This window comes from Periplaneta americana, chromosome 9 (genome assembly GCF_040183065.1).
Source record: "Periplaneta americana isolate PAMFEO1 chromosome 9, P.americana_PAMFEO1_priV1, whole genome shotgun sequence".
In the NCBI taxonomy this organism is placed as follows: domain Eukaryota; kingdom Metazoa; phylum Arthropoda; class Insecta; order Blattodea; family Blattidae; genus Periplaneta; species Periplaneta americana.
Genome location: NC_091125.1, coordinates 64441070 through 64454371, shown reverse-complemented (window position 1 = coordinate 64454371; position 13302 = coordinate 64441070).

Genomic DNA, 13302 nt, shown 5'->3' with positions numbered 1-13302 from the left:
CTCGAGCGCCAAGTAGTTCATAGCATAATCCGATAGGTAGCGCACATGCATGATGGGTAAAATTGTCGCGAGCGATAAATCCTCGAACGATATAAGCCGAGCGTTAGACATTTGTTCTTGTTACAGTGATGAACTGTGTAGTAACGTCATGGATGTTTATCATTTCAAAACTTTGCAGTGTTTAACTAACCTCTCCATACTACAACTACTACAAAACTTCCTTTAAAATGTAATATAAATGTTGTAGGTAAATGTTTTTTTTTCCCCAACAGGAGTGATTTTGTTTTTACCATATCTGATAGATGTTATTGGATGTAAATGTAATTATTATAAACAGAGAACACAATCACGATAATGCAAGAACCGTATCAAGTTTTCTAGTAATAATAATAATAATCTCTAATAATTAGTGTATCAATCTTTTTCGTCTGTAATAGTTGTGCAGCATGATTATTCGTTTTATTATATTTTCTGTGACGTTATCTCTGTACCAATATTGTTATTAATCTACTGCTATATCAATAATATTTTGTAAAACGTTTCTACATTGTCGCAGTATATAGGCGGAAAACTGTGTATGGACCTATCATATTATATATGTAATAAATCTAATATTGAATAATTATTAATTAGCAATAATAACTATATATCGAAGTTTATCATACTATTTTATTTATCACTCCATGTTACTGTTTTGGTATGTTCCATTAAACGTTTGCCATAAACGCAGAAAATAAAGCCTTACTTTTACCGTGTGAGCAAAACATGTGTATCTTACCTTTCGCCTTCCATACAAGATAAGACGTGTCGGTGAGATGACCTTGTACTGTGCTTCTATTTATTACGAGCGTATCACGACCGATCTTATCTCACTCGAGGGTGCGACATTCGACCAGTTCAAGCGAGCGATTTAACTTCAATGCAGCACTCTGCCGTCTCACTTCCCTTACTGCGTATTGTGCATTATATCCCAAAACCTAGTTTAAAAATACGTAATACAGCGACTTTTTCACACCAAAAAGGAAAGAATATAAACAGAAAGCTTGCAACTTCCTCCAAATAACAGGTATCATTAAGAAGATATTATAAAATTATATACCAAATTCAGAAACATGCCAGATTGAAAATACACAACATTTTGACTGTACCTTGATTTTTATACGTATGTGAGATTTGAGCAAAAATAAGAAACAGATAAATATAGAATAAAGGCAGTAGAGGTGAAATTTTAAAGAAAAGCTACTAAATACACATCGCAAGACTACAAATCAAATTCATATTCAAATTCAAATTTATTTACAATTTACATTTGAAATGAATACATATATATAGATACCCGAAATGAGCATATGCTCGTGCTCGGGTGCAGTCCAGTAGTCTACATAAATTTTACAGGGATCAAATAATAATGCTGATGATAGAAGTAATAGTAACAATAGTAACAATAATAATAATAGTAATAATAATAATAATAATAAAATAAAGTAAAATAATCGTGACAGAAATGATACAAAGATTGTAATACAAAATAATTCATTAATAATAATAATAATAACAATAATAATAATAATAATAATAATAATAGTGATAAAACAAAAATATTTACAATAATAAAATAAATACTAAGACGGATAAAATAAAATATAAAATCAAATTAAGACATTTTGTAGGAACTCGAAGTCAAGCCAGTTTCGGACAGAATTCAAAATTAATGTTGTAATTTTATTGGACTGAACACATTCATGGGACGGACTGAAGCAGTATCAGTTACCTTTTCCTGACAGGTGGACAGTTTACTCGCCAGAAAACATAATTTAACTAAAAAAAATCTTGGTTTACTTTAATGTGCTCTAGGAACTCAATTGCAAATTCTTGTAAATGCAAATTGCTCAACTGATGTAGACTATACCTAAAACTGACCCCGCGCAACTGATGCATTTTTAATCCTTTCGCGCTCAATTGATGTACACCAATCAGGGAAAGGCCGATAGAGGGGGATCTCTCTGTTTTATCTTTCAAAAAAAAAACATATTCCAGGATTAACTATACTGAACGTCAAACTTGACTGAATATGGAGTGTGGCCTATCAGAGCAGAGCAGAGTGTCTCCACGGTGTTGCAATATGCACGTGCGGGAGGGTTGGGCAGGGAGGAGGGGAGCTTTGTACTGTACATTCCTCTGCTGCTGCTGCTGCTGTTGTATTATTATCATTATTATTATTATTATTTGTAGTATTTCAGAATGCTCCTAGCCCAAATGGGCAACATTGCAGGGTGGGTCTGCTACGTGACTGGTGACAGGGTCTGCGGTTGACCCGCCTCATCTTCATTGAAGCTGAATCTCAGCATAGTCTTACTTTTATTCTCACAAAGGAATGTTCAACACTGGAAGGTTGCGTAGGACCTTCAAATTTTGCACACTGATACGTTTTATTAGTGTAAGATGATGTGCCAGAAAAGCTGCGAATATCGATGTGAATCTATGTGAATTTAGTAGTTGCGGAGCCTTTTGAGTGTAGCGTGTGGCAGAGACGAGGGTGAACAAGGCTGCAACTCAACGTCTGTAAACGCAGAGTTAAATAGGGTCTATCATTGCGAACAAAATACGAACTGATTTCATGGAATTAAACAAACTCATAGTATATTAAAGGGGTAAGGTTGTTTAATGGTCTCATAAATTAAACCTATAACAATATATTTTACAATAAGTACACAACTACAATAAAAAGCCCACTGACACAGGTTCGTCTTTCTTAGAACCTGCCCACTATCCCTTCTCGATTTCTCTTATTCTGTCCTTCCACCCCTTCTGGTTGTCTTCACTGAACATAAACAGAAGAAAAATGTGAATTGCCCATGCAATGATGAAACCACAAATTCTTATTGTACCACGCACAGCGAATAAAACTGTTGTTACTGCATCCTACATAGTATAGTTTTAATTTGTAATATGTTTAATGGACTCACTTTTTATGTTCAGAATCAGTGATTTAAACTATTTCCATAAGAACAAACGCTAGGATGGTATGAAGTTCAGGACAAATTATGTTAGATGATAAATTTGTAGTAAACCATACAGTTACTGGCCACCCTACAGTTATTGGCCACTTGAACTTTGTTGTGTTATTATAAGACAGGATGTGCAAATAATTAATTCATATTTTTCCAGATGGTAGCAGCATGTGTTCTTATTTGGTAGTTACTTTAATTTTCAACAACAGATAGCACTGTGAGATGAAACAGAAGTTTCTGCAAAACATATGTTCCCAGGCTTTGGTTTCTTGTGAAATTCTTAAGAACTGTGTTGTGGTTGATTCGTAATAAATGCTGTTTCTTTTAACTGGTATTCGTTATTATTCCAATTATGAGGTAAGTACATCTCTATTTTCACTTTACACTTATAAATCGTAATAAAATACAATCTCTAAATTTTGAAAATTTACTGGCTAATAACTGTTTAATTATAACGCATTTTTCAGTTATTGGCCACTGTAATTTTAAAATAATTTAAAAAATCAATTATTTTCCTTCATTTAACTTATTAAATGCCACTATTTCACTAATATTTTTATTTTCAGTCTATTAAATGTGTGCATAGTTATTAGCCACGTGGCCAATAACTTTCTTAATGGGTGGCCAATAACTATTCTTATTTATTTTATGCCCTGGTTAGGTTATTTTTAAGACTCCAAAATGGGCTGACTATAAGACAGAGGCGATGAAGGCAACATTGGACGAATTGGAAACTCACTGGAGTTCATTTAAAGTCATTGCTAAGAAGAATGGTGTTCATAAGACAACCCTAAAGATCAAAATAAAGAATGCTAAAACGGAAAGGTGATTTGAATCTTATAGCTTAGGAGGAAATTGATAATGAGTGTTCTGAAAATGTAATTTCACATCGAACACTGGATGCAGACAAGTCTACAGGGTTGTTTCCGATCTCTGATAATGAATTTGAATGACATAATGTGCGTTAGGAGTCACACGACAGCTGAACTGTGGCGCGAGGTGACAGACCAGTAGTGAGTGATCTCATAGTCAGAGTGCACGGCGACTCACAGCAGAAATTCCCAAGAAAATTGAGCCCATTTGGGAAGGGTACATAACAACCCTTTCCGATGCCAAGTACAGTTAAGTGAAAGTAAAAGAAACCTGCAATAAACGAGGTTTCGTTATTTCCAAGAAAGGCATCTTCTGTGTACTTAATAAGATTGGTAAAACTCGAATGGAATTAATTTGTATCATCTCGTGGGGTGCGGCGACTTGTGACGGGGAGTGGATTTGCATGTTTTTTCCACTCTGGAATTAATCCCATCTGAGCTTTGCCAGTCTTATTAAGTACCACAAAATGCCTTTCTTGGAAATAATGAAAACACGTTTTTTTGCAGGCTCCTATGATTTTCATGTAACTGTACTTGGCATCGGAAAGAGTTGTTATGTACACCTCCCGGAAAGGTTGGATTTTCTTGGGCATCGCTACTGTGATACACCGTGCACTCTGATTATGAAATCACTCACTACTGGTCTGTCACCTCTCGCCGCAATTCAGCTGTCGGTGTGATTCCTGACGCACGTGACGTCATTCAAATTCGTTATCAGAGTTCGGAAACAACCCTGTACTCAACAAGAAGCTGACAATATTGACAATTACACCTATTATAAAATGCAAGAGATGAACCCTGGAATCTGACTATCCATGACAATTTTTTATATTTTGTATTTTTTGTCGGCTATTTAACGACGCTTTATCAACTACTAGGTTATTTAGCGTCGATGAGATTGGTGATAGCGAGATAGTATTTGACGAGATGAGGCCCAGGATTCGCCATAGATTACCTGGCATTCTTCTTACTGTTGGGGAAAACCTCGGAAAAACTCAACCAAATGATCATCTCAAGCGGGAACGAACCCACGCCCAGGCGCAAGTCTGGATCGGCAGGCAAGTGCCTCAGCCGACTGACCTACGCCAGTGGCCGACTCCTCATGACAATACATCAACTAGTGTGAATGCAGGTTGCAGTAGTCAACATTGTGGAAACATGTGAGAGCCACCGGCGTAGCTCGGTCGGTTAAGGCGCTTGTCTGCCAATCAGGAGTTGCGCTCGGGCTCGGGTTCGATCCCTGCTTAGGCTGGTTGGGTTTTTTCAAAGGTTATTCCCAACAGTAAGGCAAATGTCAGGTAATCTATGGCGAATCCTAGGCCTCATCTCACCAAATATCATCTCGCTATCACCAATCCCATCGACGCTAAATAACCTCGTAGTTGATACAGCGTCGTTAAATAACGAAGTAAAAACAAACATAAATGAGAAAACTTCTTCCATGCTAAAAAGAGTCAAGAATACAACTATTGGCAAGTTTCTGGTGTGGCCAGAGACACCTAAAAGAGAAGGCAAACATGATATAGAAAGAATGCCGTTTTCGATAAAATTATAGAGCTACCAGGATATGCACAGAAAGAAGCGCGAACAGAAAGTTGTCCAAGAAAAGAAAAAAGAAAGAGAAAACGTGAAGTTGCGAAAGAAGGAAAAGAGAAAACACAAACGACAAAATGAACACTCTTCAGAGAATTGCAAAATGAATCAAGTCCAATTTGTGACATTTGCAAGAAGCTTACAGTAAAATTTGATGTGAAGAATGTGAAAAAGTATTTTATGTAAATTGTATTTGACGCAAACACAGACAACGCATTCCTGAAAAAGATGGTGATATCTCCCTATGGCACTATTTTCTTATAAAGGAGAAGATTCGCGTAACAGTATCGGCTTAAGGGTAGTTCGGAGGATGATGATTACCTTGAAGAACTTGACAAGCTGGCAACATATAATTAAGGGTCTATACACTAAAGAGACATGTGGATTTATATTTTACATAAAACTAGTAGGCCTATTAGGGCAGTGCAATGCATGTGTAAATAACTGATAGAAATAATAGCAACAGTTTAAAATAATATTTGCAGCCAAAACAAAAATAAATGTATATTATAGTTGATAATTGTGAAGTGGCCAATAACTATGCAGACAGTGGCCAATAACTGTCAAGCAGTGGCCAATAACTATAAATTCATACATACTAATTTTATTTGGTCACTAGTATCACACCGTATTATTGATTCCATTTTTGTAACAGTGATTTCAATAAAGAAATAATTGACAATTACAGATGCACCAACAGTTCCTTCTTACAATATAATGCATTGAAATCTTCGACATTCAAACACAAAATTTTCCTTAAGTGGCCAATAACTGTATGGTTTACCTAATTAATAATGCTATGACCCAATAATTACTATGTGTTTTAATTTTCATATTATGTCTCTTGTGCTTAACGTAAAATAAATTTAATAATTATAAAATAAAATAAATACTTTATTTAAAGAATCTAATGTAATTTACAGTACATTTAGCTATTTGAAGTTGCCTTCAAACCTCAAAATTATTTTAAGTACTGTACAAGTAAATTTTCTATTCATTTATTAACTAGGCACATTGATAACTTGCCTTTATTTTAGAAATTACGCATCGATGTAAACCTCTCTCTTTGAAACACAAAAGGAAATAGTAATAAATGAACAGTATATCCAATAGTAACTTGAGATTTTCTTTAATTCATTAACATAGTTTAGTTCAAGTTAGTAATTGCTCGTGTATATAGTGAAAGATTCCATCACACGAAGAATTAGATTAGTATGGTATTCAGTTTTCTCCCCTTCCTCACAAAAATTGATATTGTTCTTCCCATTCCTTATGGATATATTTCCTTGCCTTCTTAGATTCACTTACTTCCTTTGAAAGAGGTATTCTTCCTTATTAAGCCGCTGCTGGTAACTACGCGAGTGAGTACAATAAAGCATGTAAACAAATCCTGCCGGTACAGGTGAACTAGAGGGCGTAGGTAGAGAAGTCGAGTACTAAAAGTTCTAAATGTACTACATTTGCCCACCTCTGCTGTAATGGAATATAGAAAAATATACAATACACGTAACACTTTTAATGAGAAGAGTTAAAAATGAGTGCAATTTAAATCATGAAATAAACGAATACAGAAATAACTGGATATTTCACGTATAGCGAATATAAATTTTAAGCCTGCTTCAACAATTATTATTGCAAGATTAGAAACCCAGTTGCAGAAGGAAAATAGGCTACCCAAAGAAATCTTGGAGAACATATATGTAAATTACCACAGGAAATAGATGCCTAGAGCATGAAAGATGTTGATAAGAATGATTATGTTTTGTTCATGTTAAAAAAGTCATTTCACCAAGAATATCTAACAGTTTATGTGCTTGATATCATACCGCATCCCTTTGGTCCACTCCGCTTGCCTTGACGTCAGAAGACTCACGTTCAACTGCAATTCCTCAAGGTCAACTTAACCCAGTATTCCTCAAGGTAGGTTATTCTAGTTTTATAAACTTATTTTCTTTCTCTTAAACGTGGAACCTGAGAATCATAAATCGATAAGACGAAGTTTTTGTTAAGATCCGTTTTGCCTGTTCAGTAAGCGAAAGTCGTATATGTTGCTCTCTGCAAACGCAAACTAAAAAAGAGAATTGTGGCGGAAGGATAATTCATGATCATTACGTTCAACGCCACACCCAATAACTGTCATTGCGGCAGCTATCAGAATTAAATTACCGCAACTAGAAATACTTATTGTATACATTCCGACACATAAATCGGACTTAAAGAAAATCATTCCGACATAGATCATATTTCTTCTGATTATCCGACTGTTTATCGAAGTTCTACCAACAGCAAAGATTATATATTATAATTATGTAATGTATAAGGAATAGTAAAGATATTTAACAGAAGAAAGAATAAGAAACAATGAAATACGACGTAATAAATAACAAACAAGAGAAATCAGAAACAAAGTACGATAATGAAAATAACAGAATAAGATAGGAAGAAAGAATGTGTTGATTAAATAAAGAAAAAAATGTCAAAAATTAAGAAATAAGACAAAAGACAAAGAAATAAATCATGGAAAGAAGAAATAAGTTATGTCAGAATGTAGGAAGTAGCAAGAAGGAAATAAATAAGAAGGTAAGATGAAATGAAAAAATAAAGAAATAAAGTAAGAAAAAAGAAAAGAAAGCAGGAAACAAAAAAGAAACGAAGAAAGAAAATAGACGAAGAAGAAAACATTACGAGGAAGGAAAGGAAATGGATATAGAAATAAGGATTAAGTATAAAAATATGACGGAAGGACATAAGCAAAAATGGAATGGTAGAAAGAAAGAAAGAAAGAAAGAAAGAAAGAAAGAAAGAAAGAAAGAAAGAAAGAAAGGAATTATGATGATAATAATAATAATAGTAATAATAATAATAATAATAATAATAATAATAATAATAATAATAAAGAAAATCGGATGAAATTAATGAAGAATGGAGCCACTGGCATACTTCAGTCAGTGAAAGAGTTTAGCTTCTGATGCAGAGGTGAGCTCGGACATAGGTTCGATTCCCGAACGGGCTGAATACTTGGTTGGCTTTTCTCCGAAGTTTTCCCACTTGTAAGCGAATGTCGGGTAATTCTTTGGGGAATTCTCAGTTTCGGCTCTGCAAATACCATCCTGATATTACCAATTCAATCAACGATAAATAATTTAATCGTTGATACAACGTCGTTAAATAACGGACTAAAATAATACATTAAGAAGAAAAGAGGGATTGGAAGAATAAAAGAAGACAAGAAAGAAGAAAGGAAGAAAAACACAAAGAGGAAAAGAGAAAAAAAATAATGCGCCTCTAGATGAGTGAGTGGCCAGAACTTCAGTCTGCTACACAAGTGATCCGTGTTCGCGTTGTAGTCAGAGCTGTAATTTTTCAGTTAAAAAATGTATAGTGACATTTGTGGCGGACAACGTCACACCTGGGGATTTCCTCGGGGTTCTCCTATTTTCCTACATAAGACATCAATATCACTCCAATCTCCATTCCATTATCAATCAGTAACATTCCCTGAACGCCGGCTGGTGACGCACGGAGTGACCTGGTCTAGGGACAAGTGCAGTTGCCTGCTCAAAACGTGGATACTAGGAGAACCTTAGTGCAGTCAAACGGTGTGGGTTGTTGAAAATACGTCTAGCTTGAGATTAAGATATCTACTATGGGTTGAGAATACGTCTAGCTGGAGATTAAGAGTAATAGAACCTGACAGTTCCTTCACTGCACATCCCAAACGAACCGACAGTTCCTTCACTGGATAGCCCGACAAACCAGACTGATAGTCACGACGAACCTGACAGATCATTCATTGCACATCAAAACAAACCAGACTGATATTCACGATGAACCTGACAGTTCCTTCACTGCACATCCCAACAAAACCAGACTGCTAGTCACGACGAACCGATAGTTCCTTCACTGGATAGCCCGACAAACCAGACTGATAGTCACGACGAACCTGACAGATCATTCATTGCACATCAAAACAAACCAGACTGATATTCACGATGAACCTGACAGTTCCTTCAGTGCACATCCCAACAAAACCAGACTGCTAGTCACGATGAACCGACAGTTCCTTCACTACACAGCACAACAAACCAGACTGATAGTCACGACGAACCTGACAGATCATTCATTGCACATCAAAACAAACCAGACTGATATTCACGATGAACCTGACAGTTCCTTCACTGCACATCCCAACAAAACCAGACTGCTAGTCACGATGAACCGACAGTTCCTTCACTACACAACACAACAAACCAGACTGATAGTCACGACGAACCTGACAGATCATTCATTGCACATCAAAACAAACCAGACTGATATTCACGATGAACCTGACAGTTCCTTCACTGCTCATTCCAACAAAACCAGACTGCTAGTCACGATGAACCGACAGTTCCTTCATTACACAACACAACAAACCAGACTGATAGTCACGACGAGCCTGACAGTTCCTTCACTACACAACACAACAAACCAGACTGCTAGTCACCATGAAACGATAGTTCCTTCACTGGATAACCCGACAAACCAGACTGATAGTCACGACGAACCTGACACTTCCTTCACTGCACATCCCAACAAACTAGACTGATAATCACGACGAACTTGACAGTTCCTTTACTGCACATTCTAACAAACCAGACTGATAGTCACGACGAACCTGACAGTTCCTTCACTGCACACACCAACAAACCAGACTGCTAGTCACGACGAACCTGACAGTTCCTTCACTGTACATCCCAACAAACCGGACTGATAGTCATGACGAACCTGAAAGTTCCTTCACTGCACACTCCAACAAACCAGACTGCTAGTCACGACAAACCTGACAGTTCCTTCACTGCACATCCTAACAAACCAGACTGCTAGTCACGACGAACCTGACAGTTCCTTCGCTGCACATCCTAACAAACCAGACTGATAGTCACGACGAACCTGACAGTTCCTTCACTGCACACCCCAACAAACCAGACTGATAGTCACGACGAACCTGACAGTTCCTTCACTGCACACTCCAACGAACCGGACTGCTAGTCACGACGAACCTGACAGTTCCTTCACTGCACATCCCAACAAACCAGACTGATAGTCACGACGAGCCTGACAATTCCTTCACTGCACACACCAACAAACTGCTAGTCACGAAGAATTTGAATTCCGTCGCTGCGGAAGTGTATGACGTGCGCAATCGTGCTGCCTCATTACGAAATACTGCAAAATTTTACCTTCGGTGTGCGCAATCATATCATCCTGAGTCCTAAGCATTTGTTGTTTTATTTTTAAAGTTCAATACAATTCTACACTTCAAAAGAAGTCACTGACATGTGGGAAAATGCTTACAAAATTCTGCAGATTACAGTTAGGTCACAAATGCAGGTATATTGTACTATACGTCTGGTTTCTGCGCATAGGTACATCTTATATCTTAATTATGAATGAAGTATGGTATAGTATACTATACTACTACAGGAGGATATAATATAATTTTACGTAAAGTTTATCTATTTCACTCAATTGTGTATTAACCATTATTGTGTCTTACTGACGAGTGACAATAATATTAATGCAAACATCCATTTAATTGTAAGTTATATCAGATGTTCAAGAAAGAATCAATATCAAAAGAAAAATATCTCTCTTAATAAGAGCTCAGATTGCGTTTATCTATTGAAGAATGCACTGGAAGGAATGATAAACGGGACAAGAGTTCGGGGCAGAAGAAGATATCAGATGATAGTCGACATTAAAATATATGGATCATATGCGGAGACAAAGAGAAAGACAGAAAATTGGAAATACTGCAGGAAGCTGGGTTTGCAGAAAAAGGCTTGTCCCTGGGCAGAACACTATGAATGAATTAACTGCGTTTATGTCAGACAGTCCAAGTGTACATGCACAAAACATTTTAGTTGTAAGTGTTACTGCGGTTCGCAGACCAGAAAATCTAAAGGCTACCATGCAAATCACTACCATACTGAGAAATACAAAAATAATTAATAACAAAGCTTAATGACTACATTTTGCCAGTGGTTTAATATAATGGACTGTTGGATTACTAAGAAAAAGATAATAGTATTACGTATAGAATATAGACTATGCATTTAATATAAATTAACAGATTTAAGAGATTGCAAGGAAACTGGTGGTTACACAACTCTGTGGTACTTATTTCCAGAGCCGTCACTGCATAGCACTGTGAAATTATTTAATGGATATTGGCCTCGAATTACAGCTGTATTCTCTTTTTATCGTGCAAAGAAGAACAAAGCGAACATCTTAAAGCAGCTAGCAGCTTACCTAATCAACAGAAAAGCCTATTGTTACTTAAACAAGTTTGTCAGAAGTAGGGTTTGAAGAGTGGGTTTGGAAGGAAGGATAAACGTATTATTTGATGAGAACATGGACTTAAGTTGCAGAGAATCACTCCTGTCTGGCCCTACAAAGTTTATATTGAAGTCCCGCATAACAATGCAATGGCATCATCATAATGAGGTCTAAGATTTAACAATGCCGTTTCAATATCGCTTAGAAAACCTGACTTTGGAGATTTATAGGCCTATATCACTTCAATGAGACATTTCTGGATACTAACAGTCCTAATCTTTACTTATTTACAATTGGCTTTTAGGGAACCCGAATTTACTGACGCCCTCACATAAGTTCGTCATCGGTCCCTATCCTGTGCAAGGTTAATCCAGTCCCTACCATCATACCCTAACTCCCTCAAATCCATTTTTATATTAACCTCCCATCTACTCTCCGCCTCCCCAAAGTTTTTTCTCTCTGGTCTCCCAATTAACACTCTATACTCTAGTTCTGGATTTACCCATACGTGCTACATGTCCTGCCCTTCAAACGCCTGAATTTAATGTTCCTAATTATGTCAGGTAAAGAAAACAATGCATGCAGTTCTGCATTTTGTAACTTTCTCCATTCTCCTGTAACTTCATCCCTTTTAGTCCCAAATATCTTTCTAAGCACTTTATTCTCGAATACCCTTAACATATGTTCATCTCTCAAAGTGAGAATCCAAGTTTCACAACAATACAGAACAACCGGTAATATAACTTCCAGTTTTTTTGAAAGGATACCAGATGACAAAAGCTTCTCAACCGAATAATAGCAGGCATTTCCCATATTTATTCTGCGTTTAATTTCCTCTCGAGTGTGATTTATATTTCTTACTGTTGCTCCAAGGTATTTGAATTTTTTTACCTTTTCAAAGGATAAATTTCTAATATTTTCATTTCGTACTAGTTCTGGTCACGAGAGACAATCATATACTTTGTATTTTCTGGATTTACATCGAAACCTATCCCCTTACTTGCTTCAATTAAAATTCCCATTTTTTCCTTAATAGTTTGTGAATTTTCTCCCAACATAGCCTAAACAAGCAGATGACATAACCCGTTCAATTCCAAACTCTCTCTGCTTTCTTGGACTTTCCTAATGGCATAATCTAGAGCAGTGATGTCAAAGCAACCGCATTTTTCTGACATTGACGTCGTGCGCGGGCATTAAGCGCTAGGTATGCTAGGAGGAATAAGCAGCCTGTTGGATTAAGAAAACAGTGCAAGTGGTGCACAAACTTCAAAGGGAACGTGAAATTTTATGTCGTTATTTTTATATGGCTTCTTTCTGTTTGTTATTTTCTTTATTGTCTGTAAAACAAAATACTAACACCTATTTCTTAGCCTAATATTGCAGTTGTGTTTTAAACGTTAATAACATAATAAAGAGTAAAGAAGGAATATTCACACAAATTCCATAATAACTACAACTATACTGTACTAAGTGAATTAAACACAGCATTCATAAAGAAAGTGTTA